This window comes from Petaurus breviceps, unplaced genomic scaffold, assembly GCF_028583685.1.
Source record: "Petaurus breviceps papuanus isolate PSGF00001 unplaced genomic scaffold, PetGlider_PUasm1.0 90845, whole genome shotgun sequence".
Taxonomy (NCBI): Eukaryota; Metazoa; Chordata; class Mammalia; order Diprotodontia; family Petauridae; genus Petaurus; species Petaurus breviceps.
Genome location: NW_027187359.1, coordinates 7,425,062 through 7,452,582, shown reverse-complemented (window position 1 = coordinate 7,452,582; position 27,521 = coordinate 7,425,062). Strand labels below are relative to the sequence as shown.

Here is a 27,521-nt window from a genome sequence, read left to right as displayed (position 1 = left end):
TGGGCCATGTGGACATAGGAGCTACATCATCCATTTCTGAGTTCCCTAAGTACTTGCAGTAGAAAAATTCTTTAGTTTTCCTTCTGGTTTTCCTCCCTGCAAACTTTTTCCTTCCCTCTCTTGCTCTTCAGAAAAACTGGTCAAAAGAACAGGCTGACTCTACAGGAGCCTTTTCTAAGCTGCTATGTTGAGCCAGGGACAATGCTCTTAGAGCAAATCAGCTAATCCTGGCCCCATCCAAGCAAAACCCAGAGAAGGGAAGAATGTGGAAGGAAGGACAAAGGAGGATTCTCTTCCCCCGTCTTCCCCCTCCCTCACACCCTGTACTCATAAGGTGCCAGCTCTAAGTCACAGAGAAGATCAAACAGTGATTAATAGGAGGAAGATGGACAAAAGAAAACCTGAACTAAGTCCTGGAAAAAAGTGTCATCACTTTTATATTTATTAGGCTGGAAATAGTCTTGGAAAGGAAGTGATTAAAAATGCTATCATGCTTTTGACCAGATGAGTTGAACATTGGCAGAGATTCATTAATGACTTTCTGCATTCGGGAGTCGGGATGGTATTATTAGATTGCCCAGTCAGTGCTTTCCATTTTCCTAATTTTCATACTGGGATTTTTTTTCTTTTTCTTAATCCAAACAAAAACAACAATTAGTGAAAGGAAAACAAGGCTTGCAAACTCAGAAAAAAGTATTATTATTCCATTCTCCTACCTTAAGGGTTTTTTCTTAAGCTATTACACATTCAATCTTTTTTCATTTGACCCAAATGCCCCAGGATGTTGGTCTCTATCTTATTAAATCCCTTTCCTTTCACATTGTGTGCATTTAGGAAGAAAAACTAAACAGTGGCAAAGTATGTCAGCATTCCTAAGCAGTGACCATGGTTCCACAGTCACAGTATGGGGCTACCAATATCGTCTAATGACAAATCTCTACAGTGATCACAGCTTTCGAATTCTGTCTTCTACCATGTCTGGGCGATGATTGAACATACTATATAGAGACAAAGCAAAGAGGGGTCAACCTTCCAATGTCTTCCAATGCCTCAAGAGCACCATAGATCGGCTGTTGATATTGTGAGTTCCATTTTAATCCTGCCTTCTATAAAACCCTTTTGATAACCACCAACCTTGCACATTTCAATTGACTGGAAAGTATTTAGGGTTCAGATGACAAGGGCTCAGCCTGACTACACCCATGCCACCTTAGGTAAGTCACTTAACCTCCTTGGCTCATTTTCCTCATTTGTAAAATAAGGGGTTTGGGTTAGAAGACACCCAGAAGGTACTTTTCAGCTCTGGGTTTAGGTTTCTGTTCTATCACAGAGCACAAGGCATCCAGTCCTTTGGTGATATTTTGATAGTTCCTCCAGTCAATCAGTAAGTATTTGTAGAATACTTAATTTAAGTCCCAGGTGTTACTATGATCAGACAGCAACAAAAGACAAATCACAATTACCATCCTCAAGAAACCTGAGATCCAGTTGGGGAAAATAAAATCATACATGGAAGAAATGTTATAATAGTTACAAAGCAACTGTCAACTTGCGAGCCTATGTCAAAAGTACAAAAGCCCTTAGCACAGTGCCTGGTAAATAGTACACACTTATTACATGCTAATTGACTGACTACAAAATAATATATCCTTTTTTTTGGGGGGGGCACATCTGTGATTTCATCAGTGTAGGAACTCACATTCGAGAAATTCCCTCCACTGATTGATAATCGAGCAACAGACGTTCATCTGTGCCAGGCACTGGGGAGACAAAGATAAAATTGAAACAATCCCTGCCGTGGAGGAGTTTATATTTCATCCAGGGAGACAATATGTGTGCATAAAAATATACAATACACAGGAAAAAGAAACACAAGGTAATTTTTAGGAGAAAGGCATTAGCAGCTAGGAGGGTATTAATTAGATAGGAGGCAGTGTTTAAACTAATCCTGAATGAAACTGGGTAGCTAGGTGGTATAGTGAATAGAGCACTTGGCCTGGAGTTCAAATCCAGCCTCAGACTAGGTGGGTGACCTTGGACAAGTCACTTAACCCTTGTTTGCCTCAGTTTCCTCATCTGTAAAATGAGCTGTAGAAGGAAATAGCAAACTGCTCCAGTATATTTGACAAGAAAACTCCAAATGGGGTCATAAAGAGTCATGATTCAGCAATAACTGAATGAAACCAGTGATTCTAAGAAGGAAGGCTAGGAAGGAATACATTGTAGACTCTGCTGTTTCAAAGATGTGGAGCCATGATCTGGATGGAATGTTTGTGTGTGGAATCTGGCTGCAGTGTAAGGCTAAGACTAGAGGTAGAGTTCGGATTCTAGGTTAGAAATGGAGTTAGTTTAGCAGCTAGAAGACTAGGCTTGGAGCCAGGAAGACCTCAGAGCCTTCTTAGCTGTGTGACCTGGGGCAAGTCACTTAACATGTTTGTTTCAAGTTTTCTCTTCTCTAAAATGGGGATAATACCAGCACCTACTTCCTAGAGTTGTGAGGATCAGATGAGATAAGGATAAAGCACTTAGCAACAGCTGCCCAGCAAATAAGTACCATATTAAAGGTTAGCTGTTGTTGTTATTGTTGTTATTATGTAGAGTGCATACGAAAGAATAACATGTAGCAAGTCTGAGAAAATAGTTTGGAGTCAAGGTTATAAAGGACTCTAAATGACAAACAGAGGAGTTTGTATTTGATCCTAAAGGCTGTAGATCAATGAGATCTCCAGCACATTGGTAGCTCAAGTGATTTGTCTTGTGTGATTTGCTCACAAAGCCAGTATGTGTCAGGGATAGAAATTGATAAATTGATAAAATTCTGCCCTTCTCCCTATATATTATATATACATACATAAATTTTATATCTACGTCTATACTATATGATGCTTTGCTGTCCTGTTCTAAATTATACTAAACTATTCACCACCTGTTTGGCTAAATGTTAAGAATACTAAATACTCAAGTAGCAAAATCTACAGCCAAAAGCAACGTTAAGCATGCATCTTGGCCAGTTAGATACACGGGGACAGATGTAAAAGATGGCAAATAACCATGTTACCGAGGAAACAAAAAATATTCTTCAGGATTGTGGATATTGCATATGGGCCATATTCATTTCAACAGAAATTGATTAAGCAGGGGTGGCTAGGTGTTGCAGTGAATAGAGTATGGGCCCTGGAGTCAGGAGGACCTGAGTTCAAATCCAGCCTCAGACATTTAACACAAAAACTAGCCGTGTGACCTTGGGCAAGTCACTTAACCCCAATTGCCCTGCCTTCCCCCCTCCAAAAAAAGAAAAAAACAACAACCAAGAAATTGATTAAATCCTTACAATGGCCCAGGCAATGTGCTAGGCTGTGTACAATAGGGATACCAAGAAAAAAAAAATTAAACTGTTGGCCTTCAGAGAACTTACATTTTATTATAAGAATAATCATTTAAACCAGGAGTTTTAGACCTCCTTCTTGAGCTTGAGAACCTCAAATGGCTATCAATCATGGTCCTAAATCACCATACTGTATTATCTCCTGTGCATAGTTATAATGATTAACAACAAATTCAACATTTTAAAGAGAAATCTTTGGGAAAAGATGGATTTGCCACAAGCCCACAATCTCATGGCTGGATCATGCAGATCTTAATATTTTATCATTTTCTCTTTTTTTAGTTATGGAAGTTCTTTTGAGAGTAAATCTCAAAGATTTTTGGAGTTCTGAAATAATGTGAAAAAGCAATATGTATTATTATTGTAAACTAAACCATAAAGTAGTATTTTTAAAAGTACAATTCTTTTAAATTTTAATCCCACTTTGAAACCTCCTCCAACCCCCCCCCCCCAAAGGTGCAATATCTATTGTAATTTTGGAGGTGGGGAGGAAAGCATTTGGACCTCAGATTTTTGTGTGTGTGAACTCTGTGTGTGTGTGTGTGTGGAGGGGGGGGGGGAGATGGTAATTCCTTCCATCATTTTCAGTCTTGACAACTATACTATAACTTAGAGTCATGTATAATTTATAATCTTATCTAGAGTTGCCTGGGCCACTGAGAGGTTAGTGGCCTACCCATGGTCACACAGCATGCATATTAGAGGTATATTTCAACCTAAGACTCTCTGACTCCAAGGGTCAATCTTCTATTGACTCCCCCATGTTGACTCTCATCTTGTAATCATATCTTCAAGATAAAGTAGTTTGCTTCTGTTATTCCAAACTGACTCTTTTAAAAATTGAGCAATATGTGAGACAAAGAGTGCAATTAAAACTCAAAATTGCCATTCTGTCTGTCTAAAGGAAATACAAAATAATTTACAGAATGAAAATCACTTGCCAAACTTTTCCAAGACTACCAGGAGGTCTAGAGAATGATCTTCTGCCTCATGTACCAGGAATTACAATGCCTTATCTTCTTTTCTCTCAAAACAAAGGGTCAGAAAGAGCTCCAGCAAGAGACAGAAGGCAGAACAATTCATCGACGACTGGACATTTTCAGTCAACCAATCTGTTGTTTTGTAAACTCCAACGCTGAACAACTAACTTGACAATTTTTTTTCACTGAATTGATAGGCTACTGTGGGCTTGTATAGAAACAGCTTAAATTAACACTTTTTTTTTTTTTTTGCTAAGGCATTAAATGGGTTGAAAGCAATCTCTGATCAATCCCTAGCAAGTATATCTTAGCCTTTAGGGACTTAGAAAATAGTCATGTAATCACCATATTGCATACTTTTGCATCCATGTTCTTAACAGCCTTTTATATCTACATGTCAAAAATAGTGAACTAATTTGAATAAATTTGAAGAGACTTTAAAGAGGCATTGAAACAAGGAAGGAAAGGAAATTGGATGGAAAAATCCAAGCGTCTGAGGGGATTTTAAACCTGTAAGAACTAGCTCAGATCAATGATGGAAGAATACGGTTACAAATGGTGCAATAAGGGAGGAGGCTTCAGCATCAACATACAGAGAGACAAAGAGAAGGCCTGTAGCAGACAATGGAAGGGAGTACAGAGAGTCAAGGTTTAAAAGGCTGGAGCAAGCCCACAGAGGGTCTGAAGTTAAACAAAGAGACTGTTTGGGAAATGGAAACTGAGGTGAACACAGAGATAGTGGGATTGTCTCTTGGGACACAAAGAATGTTTATGAAACAAGCATTCATGAGAAGTCAAGGCAGTGACAGTCACAGGAAACTTTCTGGTGAAAAAAGGCGGATGGAAGGAAAAAAAAAACTCAGTCACAATGCAGGATTGAAAATACAGAAATTCTCATCCCTGCCCTCCCCCAACAGTATTCAGTCTTTCTTAAACCTAAGTTGGGCTAATTGGTTTTAATTTTAAACAGGGAACCAAAGGTCTGAGCAGTAGGAAGCTTATACAATACAAATCTAAACAATTCCCAAATTATTCGCACAAGGTACTGTGCTTGAAGCTAGCATGGGGATTTCCATGTTACATTTTAAACAATTGAAGCACATCATTTTTGTAATAATAGCTAGCATTTACATAGCATTTTAAGGTTTCCAAAGCATTTTAACATATTAACTCATTTGAGTTTATCACATCCTTGTGAGGTAAGTGCTATTATTCTCCTTATTTTACATTTGAGGAAACTGAGGCTGAGAAAGGTTAATTGACTTGCCCAGGGTCACACAGCTTACTTATGTCTGAGGCAGGATATGAATTCAGGTTGTCTTCTTACTCTTAAGTCCAGCATTCTATCCAGTAGGCCACCTAGGTGCCAGAAAATGCCTTCTCTAAAAACCTTGAATATATATGTTAGGCTTAAACTTGAGAGGCACATCTATTTCCTCGTTTCTTAATATTATTGGACTGTTAAAAGCTACCATATTATTTAACTGGAGAAAGTCAGAATGTTCTCATTCATTATAATTTTTCACTAATAAAACACAGATACTCTTTTTTTCTGTTTGATACTGGGGACAGGAGAACCTTGGAAATAACATTTAGTAGAGGTAGCATGATGTGGAGAGAGAGCCAGCCTCAGTGTCTGAAAGACCTGGGTTCCCTGTTCACCTTTGATAAAAACTGGCTATGTGACCCTGGGCAGTGTCCAGGCAACTCCCTAAGAATATGAATTGCAGAGATGGAGGGCTATCTGTATTGGCGGTGGGAGTTCTTCATAGGGTTGATTTTATATCAGTGAAAACACTGTTATGGTCCTCCTAAAATGATAAGGAATAATAATACCATCACTGTGAATGACCTACAGGTGACTAATGATTTGGAGGAGGAGCACCATTCTAGTCCCAAAGGGCCAACTCTGACTTTACAAAGATGATCCCTCGAGTCAATGTAACCAAATTCTCAGAAGCAAAAGATGCTGTGAGTGGTGACTAGTATATATTATTCTAATAGTAGTGTCTAAAGAATGGGATGGGGAATGGAGCACTTGATCCTCATACTACTTTCTGATGTTCTTCCGAAGTCTTTCAAGAGTGTGTGATTGAGGGGGTAGCTAGAGGGTACAGTGGATAGAGGACCTGAGTTCAAATGTGGCATCAGACACTTTTTTACTAGCTGTGTAACTCTAGGCAAGTCACTCAACCCCCACTGCCTCAAAAAAGGAAAAAAAAGAATGGGTGCTTGAGGGAATAGCGAAGCCTAAGTAGAATGGGAAGAATGTTAAGCTCAGAGTCAGGAGCCCTTGGTTCGAATCTGAGTCTGTCACTTAGAAGTTGGACAATCTTGGACAAATCACCTCATCTTGCAAGACTGGGAGGTTCATAGTGGAAGGGACAGGAGGAGGAGTATACTAGAGCCAGATCATATGGCTCATGAGAGCTGATTGTTAAATGTTCAAATTGGGCATTTACACCTTGGAAATGGACAAACACTACAAATTAGGGTTGGATTTATTGTTTTGTTGATTGTCTAGACTTAAAAAAGTGATGGAGAAAATGTTAACACTCCATATTAAACTTAAAACCGTGACATGTACACATTCATTTTCCTTCTGGAGAGCTACCGTGTTTCCCCGATAATAAGACACTGTCTTATTTTTTTTGGACAGAAAAACACCAGAGGGCTTATTTTCAGGGGAGGGCTTATTTTAATGAACATTGACAGCAATTTTAATAAACAGGTAAATGTGAACAAAAAAATGTACCAGCAAGCAAATCACTGGGGAAGAACAGGATGACGCGCTCACTGCTGCAGCTCTGATTGGATGCAGCTCGGAGCGCAGCGTGCGTTTCACCTGGGGGGGGGGGACAGTGCATACAGAGGGTACCGTAATGTAGCATGTAGTGCAGGGGATCACCTTCACTACAGTAGCAATCTCAATAGGGCTTATTTTCGGGGGAGGGCTTATTTTAGAGGAATCTTACACAGTAAGGGGAGGGCTTATTTTCGGGATAGGTCTTATTATCGGGGAAACACGGTAGTTATCAATTATTTACCAGCATACCACTGCACTTTAGGGAGCATCGATTCTAAATTCCTATTACAAAGTTAAAGAAAATAAGTTCCAGAAAGGGATGGGACTTGCCGAGGGTCACAGAGTTTGCAAATCATAGAGGAAGCGTTTGTATTTAAATCCAAATACAGTGCTCTTTCCACCACATGCCCACAAGCTTCTCCTTTAGGAAGACTGCAACCACTAGTTACCTGCATCAAAGGAAAATTGCAATATATTCGGGTAAAAGTGCTTTGCTACTGTAAAGTACTACATATCTGCAAGCTATTAGCATCATTATTGCTGCTTCTGCTTTCATGGGGGCTTCCTCATTGCTCCCAACAAGTTCTGATCAGGGTTAATTGAAGAATGGAGGAACTATTTTTGTATTTTTGTGCCCATATGTTGGAGGCTGGATGGAATTTCACATCCATTTGATGAGAAGGGTTTGTGTTATATGAATGTTTAGACTGAGGGACTGAGATGACAGATAATAAAATTAAGTCACGTGGGACAGGTGACCTGGGACCAGACACAAAGTATTTTGTGGCTGAGTCAACTTTTAAAAAAATTGCCAGGTGTGAAATAAACTAATTTTATGCTAAAACAGGAGTTCTGAAGAATTTAATATTAAAATACTAGGTACTATGTGATACTAATAACAGTTCATGTTTATATAGCACTTAAATCTTGCTCTGAACATCATATGCTATTTAATTTGATTCTCATAACAACCTTGTAAGTCAGGTGTTAGCTTTCTACCCCTCACTTTACTGATGAGAAAACTGATAAGAAAACTCAGCAAGGTTGACTTGCCAAGGGGCCACATAACTAGTAACTATGAGAGGCAGGATTTGAATCCAGGTCATAAGATCACTGATTTAGAGCTGGAAAGGGCTTTGGAGTTCATCTTGTCCAACCTTTCATATTATATCACTACTAAGTCACAGAACTTGAAACTTCTATCTCTACAAGAAATATGTTTTCTAGTGGCTCAGTGAGTAAGAGCACCGGCTCTAGTGCCAGGATGACCTGGGGATCAAATCCAGACTCAGATACTGAGCACCACACCCAGAAATAACTGGCCGTGTAACCTTGAGCAAGTTACTTAACCCCAATTGCTTTAAAAAAAAATGTAAAAAAAAAAAAAGAAATATGTTTTCTAGAGCAAAGCATCCTAATTCAGTCATCTTATTTACTAAATAATTATCCAAATTTTTCTTATAATAAAATCAAGACTTCATCTTTTTTCCTTTTCTTTTTTTTTTGGAGTGGGGAAGGTAAGGCAATTGGGGTTAAGTGACTTGCCCAAGGTCACATGGCTAGTTTTTGTGTTAAGTGTCTGAGGGTGGATTTGAACTCAGGTCCTCCTGACTCCAGGGCCGGTGCTCTATACACTGTGCCATCTAGCCACCCCTATCTTTTTTTTTAACTTGGAAAAATTCCAAAGGAACACATTTGTTTCCATGGGAAGAGTCTATAGGCTTTATAGATTCTTACCCTACTGAATCACACATTTAAACTAATTATTCTTCTGTTACCATTTTCTTACAGATAACTAGCTACTAAATCTCAAATGACACAAACAATTTTGGGGTGTCTTAGAAAACACACAAAAAGGTAATTTAAAATATGGACAGATTCAATCAGAAATAATTTCTTGCTAAGTGTTGGAAAGTTCAATATTTCCCTGACCTAAGATATATGTTTAATTGGGCCCTAAATTTAAAAAGAAAAAAAGAGAAATTGGCCTCTTAAATTATTTCCTATTAGTTGGTCATAAATTAGAATTGATAGTGACATCAGAAGTCAGCTAGTTTAACATTCTCACTTTACAGATGAGGAAAATGAGGCCCTGTGAGGTTAAGTGAATTGTTCAAAATCACACAAGTATTAAATGTCAGAGGCAGGATTTGACTCCAGAACCAGTCAACATTCCTTCCACTGTGTTGTTGATTTACTTAAAGATTATCCAAAGATGATGTTCACAACTAGAAACTTCTCCTTTATGCTCTGGTCTACCCTTATTTGTGAGGATACTATTTATAACAAAATTCCCTCCCCAAGCCTTCAGGTGTGAAGTTGGAAAAAAAAAAACCAAACATAAATATTAATTACAGAAAAAAGGGAGGAAAGGGCCTATTCTATGTGGAATTAGAGGAAAAGAGGTGATTTTCTTTAAGTTGTCTTTCTTTGGAGAGGGAGTTGGTGTCCAAACTATCTCCATATATGGGAACTTCCTCCAACAGATACACATCAACAACTCCTCAGTAATTTAGAGAAGGGGGGGGCACTGAGAGATTAAGAGATTTGCTTACGATGATTGCTTCCAAAAAATGCCATTAAAGGGGGACAGCGAGGTGGCAAAATGGATTGAGCATAGGCCCTGGAAACAGGAGGACCTAGGTGACCCTGGGCAAGTCACTTAATCCTGTTTGCTTCAGTTTCCTCATCTGTAAAATGAGCTGTAGAAAGAAAAGGCAAACCACTCCAGTATCTTTGCCAAGAAGACCCCACTGGGTCATGAAGAGTTGGACATGACAGAACAACAACAAAAACTATTAGGTTATATTTAATTCTCAAGAATTAGTATTAGGGTCTATAAGAGAATCACCAATTGTAGACTCACAAGATCACCGATCTAGACCTAGAAAAGAGTTCAGAGGCTACCTAATCAACCTTCTCATTTTATTTATGAGGGAAACTGAGGCCCAAGGAGGTTATGTGATTCGCCCAGAGTCATGAATGTCAGAAGTAGGATGTGAAACCAGGTCTTTTGTTTCCAGAGACAGTGTTCTTTCTTTTAGGCCACAATGCTTCCTAGATCAAGGCAATACAGGTGATACATTCCCAAAACTTAATTTGGGGTGATAATTTTAACCTCTGACACTAAAACCATTTGTCTGAATGGTACAACATAGCAAAATGACCGGCAACATTTCATTTTATTGTCTCTCTCTTTTCCTACTCTGGCTGAGGTACTCATAAGAAGAGAAATGATTGGGGTGGCTAGGTGTTACAGTGAATAGAGCACCGGCCCTGGAGTCAGGAGGACCTGGGTTCAAATCCACCCTCAGACACTTAACACTAGCCACGTGACCTTGGCCAAGTCACTTAACCCCAATTGCTCCCCCCTGCCCCCTCCAGAAAAAATTAAAGAAGATAAATTATCAAGAAGCAGACAACAGAAGAAAGAGGATGCAAAACATACCCTGGATGATAATCCACTGTGGGATATGAAAAATTAGAACTGCCTGGAAAAAAAAAAAGATATACAGATAGATGCCCAAAGGAAGGAAATACACCCAAGTGTGCTTGAGTAGGAGCAAAATCATACCTGGGAGGTAAATTGAAAGCAAATTCCAAAGTGAGTCTATTTTCTTCATGCCAGCAAATAAGAATGACTGTATTTTGATATTATGCATATTAAGCTTGTTTTCCTTGGCTCTGGAGGGGCAGAACCAGGAGCCCTGGGAGGAAACTGCAGAGAAGCAGCCGTGGACAGTTTTAGAACCATAATAGCTGTCAGGTGCTAGGCCTGCACCTCATGAGGCACTCAGGAATCTACTGTGTCTAGATAAGAGTATGATTTAAAAAGTGTGCGCTAAAGTTGGTGCCCACACTCCTGGGTTTGCTAAGTACAATACACTTGGGTGGAATCCCTGAACAAACATAACCTGGACCCAACACTGAACTTGCCTGGAAAATGCACTGAGGCAAACCAACTTCCCGAGACTTAGTTGGATCTTTAAGGTTTTTGTAGAAGGGCTTCTGGGAAGGAAGAGGTAACCTCTGGAGCCAGGAAAGCATTTTCAGCAACTGTTTATGGTGACAGTATCTTTTTAATTCCTTATGTTTCCACATTTTGAGTGGATGTTTATTGCTTTCTTTGGTGTAGGTACCTCCATGTATGGGAACTTCCTCCACAGATACACATCAACAACTCCTCAGTAATTTAGAAAAGGGGAGGGGCACGAGAGTTTAAGAAATTTACCAGTGCTTACCCCAATTGCTTCTAAAAAAAAATACCATAAAAGGAGGGCAGCTAGGTGGCAAAGTAGATTGAGCACTGGCCCTGGAATCAGGTGGACCGAGGTTCAAATCCAACCTCAGACACTTACGAGCTGTGTGACCCTGGGCACAGACAGGATCCTTTGTTTCCTCTATAGGCCCATTTCTTGTACTGGATGCTTGCATATAGACAACCCAAAGGATGGCCGAAGAATCCCAGGTCTAGAGTGCCCCATATGTGGGACTAAGCCTAAGCCATGAGGAGCTTCCTAACCATTTTAGCTGTCAAGTACTAGACCTACACCTCAGGAGGCTGGTGAGTTGTTTCTCTTTCCTAGAGTTTTCTGGGATCCTTCCCTAGCCATGATGTTCTATGGAAGGGGTTACTGCTCAAGCAAAGGTTGGGCTGAAAGACTGACCTCTGAAATCTCTTGAGCTTGCAATTCTCGACTTCTGTGAATTCATGCTAAAACCTTACTCCATGCCCCTACTTACATTCTTCCCTCTTTAACTCAACTTACTGGGTTATAAAATAAGCAGGTCTGCAACTCAAAAACCTTATCACATACACTCTGTAGCTGCTGAGTTTGTAACGAATTTGTTTCCCTCAAACATTTTAAATTCATTTTTTTCCAATTATCAAGCACTGATTTTTCTCCTCCCATCTCCTGTTCCCTTTTCCACTTCCTCCCCACCACAAAAAAAAAAAGAAAGAAAAACAAACCCTTTGTAACAAATAAGTACTGTCAGGCAAAGCAAATTCTCTTATTGACCAAGCTCCAAAAATGTGTCTTGTTCTGCTTATTAAGTCATCACTCTCAACATTAAATTGGCAATTCAGTGGATGGGGGGATTGCTACTCAGGCTCCTCATCAATCTACAAATATTTATTCCACACCTACTATGTGCCAGGCAGCACACACAGATGAAAAGGAAACAGGCCCTGCCCTTCAGGGGTTTACATTCCATATAGGCTGCAGTCATCCATCTAACAAAGTTATTCCACAAGCATGGATGACTGGCTCAATGAATGGATCTAGCACCAGAACCACATCTGCAAGTGTGGCCAGGTGCTGCCTCACAGCCTCCCAAAGACCTGGAGTACTTAGCTCCACAGTGGTCAGTTAAGCAGCTTCTCTGTTGAATGTTCTGGACCTTGACCTGGGGGGCATCTGGTCTTAAAACGCAACCTTTAGAAACTGGTAGACTGAAGCCCAGAGTTGGCCTAGGAATCCCAGTTGAGGACTCTCAGAAGTACCGTAAACCCAACTCACAAATGTCACCTGACCAAACTATCCTTTCAATATTATGTGAGCTTTTCAACACAGCAGGAATGGCTTCTATAACAACAATAATAATAGCATTCATAAAGCACTTTAAAAATAGGAAAGCACTTTTAAGTTATTATCTCATTTCCATTAGTCATGCCTTAAGGTCAAGAAAGCATCTAGAAGACGGCTATGTGATGCAGTGAGTAAAGCGCTGGCCCCAGAGTCAGGAGGACCCGAGTTTGGTTCCAGCCTCAGACACTTAACACCCACACAAAAAAACTAGCCGTGTAGCCTTGGGCTAGTTAACCCAATTGCCCTCCAAAAGGCAAAAAAAAAAAAAGCATCTAGACATAGATATGCTAGTAAATGTTTAATGAGGGTGTGGGGGAGTGGAATATGTACTCATGACACATATTTAAGTCTATCTGCATTAACATTACTCCATTACTTTCTTAGATCTGATCAACAAAACAATATATCAACCCTGATTTGTAGCATTTTTGACAAATCTCTGAAATGCTCCTACTAAAAACTTAATAAATCAGCCTCTTGAGAGTCAGTATGAACTGGTTCCTGAACACTGACACATCTAACGTAGCACCTAGTACATAGTTTTATTCCGAGAGCCCATCCTATGCATCAGTGATTTTGTCATTACAGAACTTCATGGTATGAGAATTCTCTTCACCAACACAAACTGCAACCTGTTTATGACTTAGAAACTAAATTCGAAGGAGTTGCCTAAATCAAGTTTATATGACTTGTTCAGGATCACACAGCTTGTTAAGTGTCCAGGTAGGACTAGAACCCAGGCTTTTCTGAAGCCATATTGAACACTCTCCCACAACACCTTGCTTTCTCTCCATAAAAATACATGTAGCATCATGGATTTAAAGCTAGAAGGGATCTTGGAGACTAATCCAACCCAACCCATTTTATAGACAAGGAAACTGATAACCAGAACAATGAAGTGATTTGCCCAAGTTCACACAGGTACTGTGTCAGAGGTAGAATTTGAACTCAGGTGCCAATTCCAAATCCATTGTCCTTTCTAATGTAGCATGCTGCCTTTCTAATCAGTTCAATAAGTATAAATACGAACCTATCTTCTTGGTTTCCTAATAAATGCCTTTAGAATGTGGACTCGATTTTTGTTATTTTTTATATAGAAATCTAAGCAAGAGTTAAGAAACTGAAATCCAGCAAAGGAGAGAGTGTGAGATAGCTATTTGTAAGAGCTATGCCAACAGACTGCAGAAGGGTCCATGTCCCTGACAAGATGTACATGTAGCAGTAGTCTCTGTACATGTTCAGGAGGAGCTAATGTAACTGCTTTGTTCCGTAAACCTTTATTCCTCACCTTTTGGGTCATGAACACCTGGGACTGGGTAGATATGCAGTTGACCCAAGTAGCTACAACATTTATGCATAGTGGGGATTGGCTGGAAGGAAATTAGTACTCTCTCTGTGCCTATCAACATGCCAGTGTGGTCAGGATAAGACCATCTCACCTACCTTACCACCATTAACCTGCTACCACAGAGGGAAGAATTGCAGAACCCTATCATGGGAAGTGTCCTAGACACTAGTCCAATCTGTTCCTGATGAAGCATCCTGTCTATACCATGTATAGCAAATGGACAAAAAGCCAGTATTTGAAGATCTCTAGTGATGGGAAGGGAACCCACTAGTTCCCAAGGTTGTTCATTCCACTTTGGGTATACCTCTGATTGTTAGGAAGATAGGTCTTTGAAATTTCTTTTTCTTTCTTCCTTCCTTCCTTCCTTCCTTCCTTCCTTCCTTCCTTCCTTCCTTCCTTCCTTCCTTCCTTTTTTGGAGGGGGGGGGCAGGGCAGTTGGGGTTAGGTGACTTGCCCAAGGTCACAGGGCTAGTAGGTATTAAGTGTCTGAGGCTGGATTTGAACTCAGGTCCTCCCGACTCCAAGGCTGGTGCTCTGTTCACTTCGACACCTACCAACCCCCTGAAATTTCTGCCTATGGCTCCTAGTTCTGTCCTCTGATGTCAAGAAAACCAAGTCAGAGCCCTTCCACATGACAGCAACTATACCCTCCCTTGTTTTCTTTTGTCTTCCCCTACTTCCCCCCCCCCCCCAGTCTCCTCTTCTCCAGACTAAATATCTTTAACCCCCTCAACCAGTTCTCAAAGTTCTTTTGGGCTTGAGAATCAGATTGATTTTTGTGAAGTATACCAAATTAGTGGAAGAATTAAGAATTGTAAAAAGTCATACAGATTACAAAAATGATCCTATTCTAAAACAAACTCATTGTAACATTTCTCCATATAATAGCCTGAAAACTTATCCATCTATAAAATAAGATAAATAAATGTCAATATCAAGAGTTTGGATTTCTTTCTATTATTGGGCTTCTTATTTTCCTCCAACTTTTGCCCCATGGTTTGTGGTATATTTAAAATGCTACTCTGGCTGTCCCCTTCTTATGTTTATATTTGGTTAAAGAGCTCAGACAACTAATATTATTCACAGCCAGTCCTAAAACAAGATTCTGAAATTAGGAGATTAAAGTCAAATCCTTAAGTATTTTCAAATTCTTAAAAAAAAGTCATTCACACCCACAAACTCAAACAATCCATTGTTGCCTTTTCAGGTAAACACACTTTCGATCAGCCAGTAAGTCTTTTCTGCTCAAAAGCTGCCTGGGGAAGCAGCTAAGTTCTCCAGTATCTATTTATTTCTTTATTATAATATGGTAACCAAGTAAAAATCTTTGGAAATTCATATTCAAGGGAAGATCACTGAGACATCTTCTTTCAAAATATTTGAAGAGACTAGAAGACCAGAAAACAGCACAAACAGGACAGTATTAAAAGCTACAGGTTATATTTAATATATGATTTTTTAAAAAAAGGTAACTGTGCATAAAAGAACCCTGCGGCTTCATGCACAATCATATTTCTGTTCTACTATATATGGAAATGTCCTTTTTATTTGTTGTTAAAATCAGAATTTAAAAAATTAAAAGGGAAATTCAGACTCTGAGTGATGGCCTGGGAAAAGGGAGAGGAAAATCTCATTAGTTAATGGAAGAACAAACGTAAAACTAATTAGTGTTTTCTTCTGGAGCATGATTAGATCACATTATTTGTACTGTCTCTATCATAGCTCTAGTTCAGCTGTTTTTCTCTTAAAGGTATCCTGGCACCAAACTGCTTTTCATTTTACTAAATAAATAAATAAATGCCAATTCCTGCACGGTGCTTGGAACATAACAGATGCTTAATAAACGCTTGTTTATTGATTTTAAATACACATCATTCCTAACTTTATTAGCTAAACATCTTTCAAAAACAAAACAAAAAGACTGGTTGTCGGATAGGCACATGGCGTCACTGGATTTGGAGCCAAAAGAAATGAATTCAAACCCTAGTTTTGTCATTTGCTACTTGTGTGACCCCGGGCAAGTCACTTAAACTCTCTGGGCCTCAGTTTCCTCATTTGTAAAATGAGGAATTTGTACTAAATGGCCTCTCTACAGCCCCTATATCCAGGATCCTACAGGTCAACTTACATCTAAGACATGAATTCCAACTGCAGCTCTGACAACATAGATATCTATGGAGCAAACTAAGAGGAAAGAATAGAGGACTGTCAAATTTCTTATTATTTTATGCTTCGATTAAAAAAAAATCTCCCACCCAGGGCATCCATGTCCTAAATTTAGGTCGGGAGACAATACGTGAGATCGGAACCGACAGACTGGGTGTGGTCATTTGGCAAACGACCCGAGGCCCATCCCTCTTCCCCGTTATGCCACTAAGAAATGAGAATCAGCTCTACTCCTGGGCTGATTTTTACAGCAGCCTTGTTCCAAATTTCACCAGAAGCATCCCCAAACATGACGACTTCCTTTTACACACGCATATGTAACCAGTCGTACCAGACTCCTCGGGAGACAAAGCCCCGTCTTTTAAGCAAAAGCGACCCCAAGAATATTTCATTTTTGTACTAGGGTTTGGCATAGAAGAGACTCCCGAAGAAGACATACGCGACTATGACTAGAACGCCTGATGTCGACCTCGACACATTTCTGATACTAACTCCACAGAGCAAGGTAGATTGTCTACAGACAGAAGGCACCAGAAGCACTAAGGGGTGGGGACAGCGCAAGTAGCCGAGGTCTGTAATTCAGGCAGGCAGGAGCAGCGCATACAATTCGCCACACCAAACGGGATTCAACAATGTGTCTGAGGGGAGAAGGCAAGGTCTGGATGAAACTGGCAAGACGCTGGCAAAATAAAGCCTTATTTTAGTATGTGCCCTTACTGTTAACTAAATATCTTAAAGATCGCCTTTAACAAGGTGGAATTAGGGCCTTTTTTACGGGGTGTGAGATTGGGGTTGGTAAGAAAGGGTATTCTTTCCCAAATAGAATTATCCAAAAGATTTCAGTACTTTGTTGTTGTTGTTGTTTTTACATTTTACAAACTAGAAAAACAAAAACACTCTTAAGGCCATTTTCAAGCAGCAGGTCTGCTGCTCTGAGAGCCTCTGAGCTTCGAAGAGGAAAAGGTGGGTGGGATGGGGATCCGCCGGATTTTCCCCAAACGTGTGGCCCATCTCCCTCCCCCAATCTCAAGCTTTGAAACAAAGCTCCATCTGGCTCATATTTTACTCTTACCTTTTCTAGCCCCCAGCATCTCTCTTAAACCCAACCTAGAGTCACGCCCTGCTCAGAGACCTATTCTCAGCCTCCAGATTTTGCATACCCACACACCCTTGGTTTTTGCTCATCAAGTCTTTCACCCGAATTCCCACTTTTCAGAGCTCTTTTTTCCTTTCCCAGAACACCAAAGCACTCACCCCACCCAGTCTCCTGCCTCCACCCTTTCTCTCTCTCCTGAAATCCAGGCTCCTTCCTCTTTCAACCCCCCCGCCCCCCACCACCACACACACACACTCCGCCCGTCTACCCTCCCAGACTCAATCAAGAGCCCAGCCCTAAAGGATCCATCCCATCTCTTTCCCCAAAGCTTGCAAGGTGGAGCTTTCGCCTTTTTCAAAGCAGGTTTCCCGAAAGGCCCGGAGAGCTGAATTTTAAGACCCCAGGCATCTTTCTTGCCCTTAGAGCTAGCTGTGGCGAGTGGTCTCTTTGTGGCCCTGGGCAGGTGGCAGAGACATGCGGTGGTGCCGCGCCCTCTCCCCGATGCAGCGCGGGGACTGGGTTGGGAAAGAATAGCAGTCAGCTCACAGCTGAAATCCCGACTCTTGGGGCTACAATCAGGCAGAGGGGCAAAGGGTAGCCTTTGGGGGAGGAGAGAACGTACAACCAGAGACCTCGAAGCTCCTGAAAGGGGAAGGGACAGGAGGGGGAGGGGCAAAGGGGGTTCGTGCATCCCCAGATCGGACCAGCTCAGCCTGCAGCAACCCACCATCAGTATCTCAACACAAACTGCCCTCCTTCTTCCCATTCCTCACCCCCTCCCCCGACCCCCAGCACAACAATTTCTAATGCACCCAGTACCCTCCTGCACCAACCTCAGGAACTCCAGAGGTCACCCCAGACCAGGCCCTCTGACCTCCGGTCTCCCACCTCTAGTTCGTGTGTGCGAGGGTGGTGGCGATGCTGGGGGGGGGGGGGGGGGGGGAAGGCCGCCCCCCCCCTCCCCCCCCCCCCCCTTTTGGGGGGGGGGGGGGGGGAATTACCTCCCTCCTGGTGCGTTCGGGGATTATTTCCTCCCCATCCCTCCCACGCCCTTTTGTAAGGCTTCACCGAGGTAATAAGGGGGCAAATGACGCTGCTGCTGTCACTCGGGGAGAAGCCCACTGCCCACTATGCCATCACCCACTCTGCCTGGCTGCCAACGCTGCAAGCTCCTGCGTCCTCCACCGTCCTCCTGTCGTTGAGACCGGACTGGGGCCGTGGATGCTGTGAGCCAGGAAGGCGGCTACTGCCGCTGCTGCTACCGCTGCCGCCGCGATCCGGTTCCGCCGTGGCCGCGCTCTGCGATCGGTAACCCCCAGCACTCTAAGCAAGAGCTCGGGGATGGGAGACGAGTGGGGCTGGTGAGAGGGAGGAGCAGCTAAGGGTGGGGGGAGAGTAATGCGAGAGGGGGAACAGAGAGCGGGGGCGGGGGAGAGGGCACAGGGGGATCAGCCTCAACCAATCACTGAGCGTTGGCTCCGCCTCCTCTCCCCCTCTGCACCCCGCAGCCGAGGCTCCTAGCCTAGGACTAGAAGACTGATTGGGACCATCGGTCTTCCAATCCTATGGTCCTCAAGGCGGGCAGGCTTCGGACTACGGCTCCCGTCAGGCTTTGCTACAGAGCCGGGAAAGGAGATAAGTGAGAGCCGCAGGAGGGACCGACTGCATAGCCCACGCCCCTCTTCCTTCGTTCCTTTTTGGTTTCCATAGTGACCGAAGACACTTCACAAAGCCCTGGGCAGACGGATCTCCCAAGAGAACTCTGGGGAGAGAAGAGGGGCGGGGACCCCAAAGGAGGCCCACCGCATCCCCTCCCACCCCTGCTCCCGCTCCGGAGCCCGCCGAGGGCCCCAGTGAAAGTTGAAACAATGGCATGAACGAACTACCGTCGTGTAGGATCCCCAGGCTGCTCAGCTCTAGACTCTGGCGAGGCTGGCTACTCCCCGGCTGGACTCCCCCGTACCTCCTCCTGTCTGGTTCTCTCGTTGTTTCCAGGGCCCTCCTTCTCTCTGGCGCGGGCAGTTTTCAGGATTTTAGTGGATGAAGTGGAGCGCCCACACAACCTTTTTCTACTACCCTGCACACAAAGTAGCTATCCCCCCGTGTGGTCCTAGGAGCCCTAGGAAACCTTTAATTTGGCAGCTTTTCTCCTGGGCACAGTTTAAGTTTGAAAATGGCGCCCCCTGGGTTGCTGTCCACCAAAATATGTAACGCTGATTTAAACTGCACAAAATAAATACTCTAGTGCATTAAGCATGTGTGCACTTATTTTTCTTAAACTAATGGTATAAAAAAATGAAAAGTCGTTTCTTGGGGGTGGGGGAAGGGCGCGGGGGCGGCTCAAACACACTCCTGCCTCAGAGCTTAGTGTTTCATAGTATACATTACTGCAAATATCAGTGTTCCATTTGTTATCTGTATATATTACTGAATGTCTCATTGCATAAAGCACAGTCCTCCGAATCCAGAGCTTTTCTTTCTAAAATTGAAAATATTGATAGCTTTTGCTTGTACATCATTTTCCTTTCTAAACATATCCCTTCCTTGCCCAGTATGCAGTTCTTTGTAACAAAGAATTTAAAAGCAACAAAAACAAAGAAGCTCGGGGCTGGGGGTGGGGGTAGGGAGCAAGCCCCACACCCAAAGTTTCTAAAAAGAGAATTGCAACGGAGGAAAGTGGATTTTCTTATTCTTTTAGGTCAAACTTGGTCATTATAATTCCACTCTTTCGGGAGGTTCTTTTGATATTTGTTTTGTTTTTCTGAACCCAGACTTGTGACAAAGTTGCCTATCCCTTTTCTGGGATCTCTTATGTTACAGTCTTTGTGTGGCCTCTCTACAGAGAGACTTGCCTACCCTATCACTTCCAAATTCTAAATGCTGTAAGGAAGAAAATGGCCTTAGGCTCCAGAAATAGGAGTAAACTTCAGAGGAATATTTCCCCTTCACCCCCATCCCGTGGACCTCAGGGAGTATAGCAAGGGATGCAAATGAGATTCCCCGCCTTAAAACCAAACCTCCCCAGGTGGTTCCTCAGGGCAATACTGTAACACTAGAACAGTTAGGTGAAGAATGCCTCCCGGGATATTTCCAAAGTTGCTATTCTCTGCTCCCGCCCAGAGAGTGTCACCAAAGGGACCCCTCCCTTCTACTGAGAAAAAAAAAACAAACAAACCCGCCACGATAAGCAATATAGCTACGGAGGCTGCGGGGAAAAGAAGGTAATGAAAGCCAGACAAAATTATCCCCACCTCTGCCCGGGCCTCCTTCGATTCCTCAAGGCGTCCTGTGCTTTGCACTCCTGGGTCAGTACCTGGCTGGTCCTGGGCTTCTTTAGTAGAGGTAAGACCAGTGGAAAAATCTTGGAGGCAGAGCACACTGGGTTCCAATCCCAGATCGGCTACTAATTAGGATTAAACTACAGTTGACCAATGTAATTCTTTGAACTCTCCAACTCTTTTGCACTGACTGTTTCATATATATGCCTGTAATACTTTGACTACTCACCTCTGTCTCTTCAAGATTCAACTCAAATACCAACTTGTTCGCCTTTCCCAATTCTACTCCCACCCCAACTTTTCTCTTTTACATTACTGTCACCTACTATGTACAAGGGTAGCTAGCTGGCAAAGCAGATAAGAGTCAGGAAGATTCCTAATCTTTCCCAGTTCAAATCTGGCCTCAGACACTTACTACGGGGTTGTGACCCTGGGCAAATCACTTAACTCTGCCTCAGTTCCCTCATTTGTAAAATGAGCTGGAGAAGGAAATGACAAACTGCTCTAATATGTTTGCCAAAGAAAACCCCAAATGGCTACATAAAGTCAGACATTACTCAACAACTATGTACGTGTTTTGTATCACCTAGTTATTTACATGCTATGTCCCTTATTAAAAAGCAGAGACTAGGGGTTTTTGGTTTTGTGTTTTTGCATTTTTTTTTTTTTTGCATCCTTAGGCACTTGATAAATGCTTGTTGGACTGTCACCTATGTGATCTTGGACAAGTTGCTTTGGCAGCTCTGTGGATCTCAGATTCTGCTTCTGTAAATGGAAAGGATTGAATGAGGTGAACTCTAAGTTCCCTTCCAGATGAAATAGATGACAGATGTAGCAGTGACTGGGACAATCTTAAGAGCTCCATGTTATTTGCACTGAAATCACCCAAACTCCAGGGAGATGGTATCTCTTGTATGCCTCTTGTGAGCACCAGTTGACAGGGTGCCTCTACTGTATCCCTCCATGTAGCCATGCAACAGCATTATGAAATCTAGGCACTCAACAGTCTAGCAGAGATGGAGTATGATTATAAAGTGGGTGTTGAAAAGGTTGGCAATCACACTCCTGGATTCCCTACAAGTGCAATACACCTGCGGGAAATCCCTAAACCAGCATGGCATGGACCCAACACTGAACCAAACCTGGAGAATACATTGAAGTGAACCAACATTGCCAGCTTTAGCTGACTCTTTAAGGTTTTTGCTGAAAGGCATGCTGGGAAGGCACAGATAGCCTCTGGGGACAGAAAACAGTTTTGATAGCTGCTTATAATCACAGGCAGTAACTTTTTAATTTCTTGTTTCCAAATTTTGAGTTTCCTGCCTATTTTCTCTATAGGTCCATTTCTTAGACCCATTATTCACATCTGGACAGTACAATGGATGGCTACAGGACCCTGCATCTATTGGGCACCATATGTGGGGCTGAGCCTAATCCAAGGGTCTTCAAACCTTCTAAGAGTAGCCTATATCTCTTCAAATATGGGGCCCTGAAAGCTATTCTGAGGTTCAAGGCATGATATGGATCAGAATCCACAGAAAACACAGCTCATGAGCCCCCACTGATGGTTTATTTTTACTAGACCAAACCAGAGAACACATTAATTCAAAGCAAAAGGAATAGTTAATTAAAATAGAATGGCAAGGAAAATAATAACCATAAACATATAGCATTTAAATAGCACCTACTATGTACCAGACACTATGCTAAACACTTTACAAATATCTCATTTAATCCTCACAACAGTCCTGGGAGGTAGGTACTATTATTTTCTTCATTTTACAGTTGAGGAAATTGAGGCAAATAGTGTCTAAGTGACTTGCCCAGGGTCACATAGTTAATAAGTGTCTGAGGCTAGATTTTTAAATCAGTCACTCCTGACTTCAGTCCACTATTCACTCTATCCACTGTGCCACCTAACACAGGCTACACAACTTTTCTGACTGGGAAGCTGCCATGAAATCATCTGGTTTGGTATTATGCTGTTTTGAAGATGCCATCTACTAGTTTTCTGCTAAATTGTGTGTGACTTTCTGTGGCCATCAATGGAGCTGTTTTCTCTGTTATGCTGCCACCTTCTGGTTCTTTATTGAATTGCACCTGCTTCTCCATTCTTTTTTTTCTGTCTGGCTCTTTTGCAAGATAACTATAGCCAAAGGCTATTTCCATTTTTTTAAAGTGGGTTGGATTCATACTACCCAGCATGCGTGGCTGACTTATCTCATAAAAGTTATTTTGTCTTTCATTTTTAAAGTTTGTATTTTTAAAGTAAGTTTGGTTTTAATTTCTTTAGTTTCATGAATAAAAATGCCCTTGATTTAGTATTCAAAAAACATTTGCCTTAAAAAAAGAAATTAAATTCCCTATTTGCATATCTTAATGAACGGGTCTGTGCTTCCCCAGCTGAACCCCACCAGCCAGCCAGCTAACCATCTGGCAAAAGCATTTAGGTCAAGACTATCTTTTGAATTGCATAGCTTCTGCCTCAGTGACCACTTTCCAAGGCCTACTATTTGAGTTGGAATGGGAAAATGCCTTACAACTGCCATGCCCCCTGGCATGAAATAGAGGTAAGCTCCATTACTCCGGATCAACCAACCTGTATCAAGTGCCTACTATATGCCAAACGCTGTTCTGGATCTTCACTTTAACATGCCTAAAGGGGCAAGGGAGGGAGGGGAGAGAGGGAGAGGAGCAGGTAACTTTTAGCCTACATCATTTTAGTTGTACCTCTGCTTTCCCTACTTAAGAATGGAAAAACAACACTTCAGTATTTTTATGTTTACTTATCCATTCATATTTATCCATCTATCCATGTATTCATTCATTCACTTAACAAATATTTATTAAATGAGTACTAATTAAACAATTTTATTGTTGTTCATTTGTATCTGACTCTTCATGACCCCACTTGCAGTTTTCTTGGCAAAGATACTAGAGTGGTTTGCCATTTCCTATAGACACTATAAATATAAATAAACAACATAAATAACTATCTTACCAGTAACATTCCCTCCCAACTACCTCCCTCATTTGGTACACTTGTTGGTTGCACATTGTCTTCCCCAAGGATGATTATTACCTCAGGTTCAAAGGTACAATTCTGGGTCTGGGATCCTACACAATTAGTTCAAACCAAAGGTATGTCCTAAGATCACATATCAAGAATGAGAGCTACAAACCATTCTTCCATGTAAACCTAGGGCATTTTTTTATTGTTGAATTGTCTTTGTCATCTCAGACTCTTCGTGACCCTATTTGGGGTTTTCTTGGCAAAGATACTGGAGCAGTTTGCCATTTACTTCTCCAGTTCATTTTATATATGAGAAAAAAATGACATAACCATGGTTAATTGACTTGCCCAGGGTCACACAGCTAGTAAGTATCTGAGATTGGATTTGAAATCGTGTCTTCCTGACTCCAGGCCCAGCACTCTATCCACTGAGCCACCTAGGTGCCCCCAAACCTAGGCATACTTTCCTAGAAATACACACAGCATCTGTGAGAAGAGTGTGCACAAACACATATATAATAGTAGTAGAACCCCAAGAAAAGGAAACCCATGTGGTTAAGGCAGCTCACACTTCAGTACTGTAGGGTTTGGGTGTCTTTTTTTCCCCCCATGGAGTCCTCATAATGATTCTCTCTTGATTTCCAAGCTTATTCTTTGAACCTACAATCAGCTCTCCTTTCTGCTCCAAGGGATCATCATGTTCTTTGACATTTCTACAGCCCTTACCTGACTGTCTGTGTCTGTCTGAGTAAGTGTCTCTGTTCCCTACTGAATTCATCCAAACTGTTCCACAAATTCTCAAGCTGCCCGGTAGGTTGTCTCCTTCTGGGTGAGTAGCTCTGGTGCTAAACATCACAGCCTATGGTAGGGAAAGGAGAGAAAATCTCCTCCAACCTCATTGCCTTCTGGCATAGGCACAGGAGTCTCCTTCACAGAGTAATTCTCAGCTTGAAGGAACTCCGCTTGACTTACTATTGAACTGTTTGTCTTTCCAGTGCCACCCTAGGGGTTAGCCCACTTTTGCCTCTCCCCTAGAAGGGGAGGCCAGGTTCCCCTTCTGATTCAGTTAAGGAGTTTGTTCATAAAGGAATCAACAAGCATGGTCACCACTTTTATGCTTGGTTTAACATCTTGTTATCTTGTTCTTTGTTTTCTGTGATTGCATTCTGGATATTCTGTGCTGGTTGGATGGTCAAAAACCAATGTCCCTGAACTCTCTCCCAAGTTAAACATTTGTTTTCCCCAGTAAATCAACCAGGGTACTTTTGGTTCCAGTAGTCCATAGTCCCAAAGCCTGTATAACTCTAGTGACTTGAGGAGGCTTTGAACCATTGTTCTTTCAAGTGTGTTCCCTAGTACTTTGTATTAATTAAAGAATCAGCAAAGTTCATGTGACACAATTCTTAAACAGTCCAGAAATTAGCATTCTTCCATGAAGGTCTAGGTTTTTGACAGCTAGTGGGTCTGGGAATTGCATTTAACCTCAAATTCAACAAGTCTACATCATTTTACAAACTCTCAGAAGTTACTGCTTGTCCTGGTGTTTGTGTAACAACACAGAATTATTGGACTTGGTAGGGATGGTGCTTGGGCATTCCCCCCTTCCATCTTCCACCAAGTGGGACCAAGTCTACCTGGGCTTAGTCCAGTAACAAGTATCATTGGTGCTAGTCCCAATTGGGTTGGGGTAGTCAGACTCTACCTCTAAAAATAATTTGCTATTCCCAATTTGTAGGTTCTAGTCTAGTTGTGGTTTCAGTCCTCCCACTATAGGCCACAAGCCACCACAGAGTAGTGACCCTTTGAGCTACTTCCCCAGAGGGCATCTACTCCTCCAACTTCATGCATCTTCTACATGTTGGCAGCTACATTCTTCCCAGGTCATGACTTCTACCTGGACTCATTTGAACTGAATGAATCTGTTTGTCTTTTGAGGGCCACCTGGGAGTTTGGCTAATCATTTCTCAATCAATGGTCAGGGTCCCTTTCTAATTCTGTCAAAGAACTTGTTCTGACTTCATAAAGGTATCACCAGGACAGAGGGCCCCTCTGCTCTGAACTCACAAATAGAACATGGATTTAATCCTGGATTCAGTTTAAAAAAATCCTTTGAATCCTTGCAACATATGGGACACAAAAATTTGCTCCAGAGATCCTTATAATATGTAGGGAATTCCAACTGAAGGCCTAGACAAAAAATTTCCAATTAGATTTTGTACACATAAAGCACCTGAAATTTCTCTAGCAGACCTCAGCAAACACACAAAACAATCCAAATGAAGGTCATAATATCTTGCACAAACTAATTTAAAAAGAAAGCAAATTGGGGCGGCTAGGTAGCACAGTGAACAGAGCACCAGCTCTGAAGTCAGGAGGACCTGAGTTCAAATTTGGCCTCAGACACTTAACCCTTACTAGCCATGTGACCTTGGACAAGTCACTTAACCCCAGTTGCCCTTCAAAAAGCAAAAAAAAAAAGCAAGTTAATTCAGACAGGCCTAAACTGTGACATAAATTCTCAAATTGCTGGGTAGGATGTCTCCTATTGGGTGAGTAGCTCTGGTGCTAGACCTCATAGCCTATGGTGGGGAGAAGAAAGAAAATCCCCTTCTACCCTTCTGCCATCTGGCATAAGCGGAGGAGTGTGGGAGTAGGGAGTATGTACTTGAGAGTTTATAGGCCATTAGATAAACTTTATCCTATGAACCTGAAATCTATTAGGATCTCAGGCTGTCTGAACTTACTCCATAAGTAGGCAAAAGAAGAAGGAGGAGGAGGAGGAGAAAAGGAATGTGAATGAACTCTGACAATATGCTTCAAGTAAATCATTAGCACCAGTATCTAGAGTTGTACCTTTCATACTGCTCATGTCAGCTTCTATACTTGTCATGAAAATGGTAATAAAACAGGAGACATTATTAGTACTTGAGCATTCAACCAAGGAAGTTATCTCAAAGAAATTGTTCTGACTTGTAAAGGAAACACAGTAGAATTATAGTCCAATTTTAATCTAAAATAAAAAAGGGATCCACCCTCCCCCACTAATTTTCCTTCAAGAGATCTCTGCAGTACTAGAATATCCAAAAAGGAAAGTACCCAATGGAGAATCTCTACAAGAGAATCTCTGCAGATGTGTAGCAGAGGACTCAAATGTATCCTGAACCAAGTTCCCACAGTACCCATTCTGGGTCACCCTTGCTCTCAGTCTGGCACTCACAGGAGGATCTGCATGGAGGTGACTATTGCTAGGTTGTAGGTCTGTGGGCCAGGATTCTCCTCCTATAGTTCATGATTTTAATGGTGTAAGAAGCCCTGAGTCCTCTAGTAATATAGATTCAAACCTTCTCTGCAATTTAAAGTCCTTAGAGTTGTCTGGGGACACTGAGAAGTTAAGTGATTTGCTCAGGGTCATACAGTCAGTGTGGGTCAAAGATGGGACTTGAATCCATGTATTTCTGGCTCCAAGACCTGCTCACTATCTACTATACCAGGTAGCTTCTATCAGAATTCTTACTTGTATATAAAGGAAGCAAAAAAATCTCCTAAATATCACTAATGACTACCTGATTGTTAAATCCAATTGCATTTTTATCACTCTTCCTTGACATTTTTGTAGCAGTAAATTCTAAATTCTCTGGCCTCCCTTAGCATCAGAGATAAGATACTGTCCTGTTTTCTTCTCTTTAATCTCTAATTCCTCCTTCTCTAATTCTTTGATTGGTTCTTTCCTCTATTCTTGGTCTCTTAAAGTGACAATTGGCAAAGCTCTTTTGCTGGCCCTCATCTTTCTTCTCTTTATGCTCCCTGCTTGGTAATTTCATTCGCTCTCATGGTTTCAACTATTACATCTATACAGAT

At 41.8% G+C, this 27,521-nt stretch overlaps 1 protein-coding gene across 2 annotated transcripts in view; it reads right to left on the bottom strand.

The window, feature by feature from the left end:
• DPYSL5 (dihydropyrimidinase like 5) overlaps window positions 1–18,780 on the bottom strand; it is a 133,485-nt gene extending 114,705 nt beyond the window's left edge. For both annotated transcript variants that reach the window (XM_069072031.1, XM_069072032.1), the window contains exon 1: window positions 18,517–18,780. The gene's annotated coding sequence lies outside the window, so the exon portion shown is untranslated. The remainder of the gene's footprint in view (window positions 1–18,516) is intronic.
• Window positions 18,781–27,521: the final 8,741 nt, after the last annotated feature.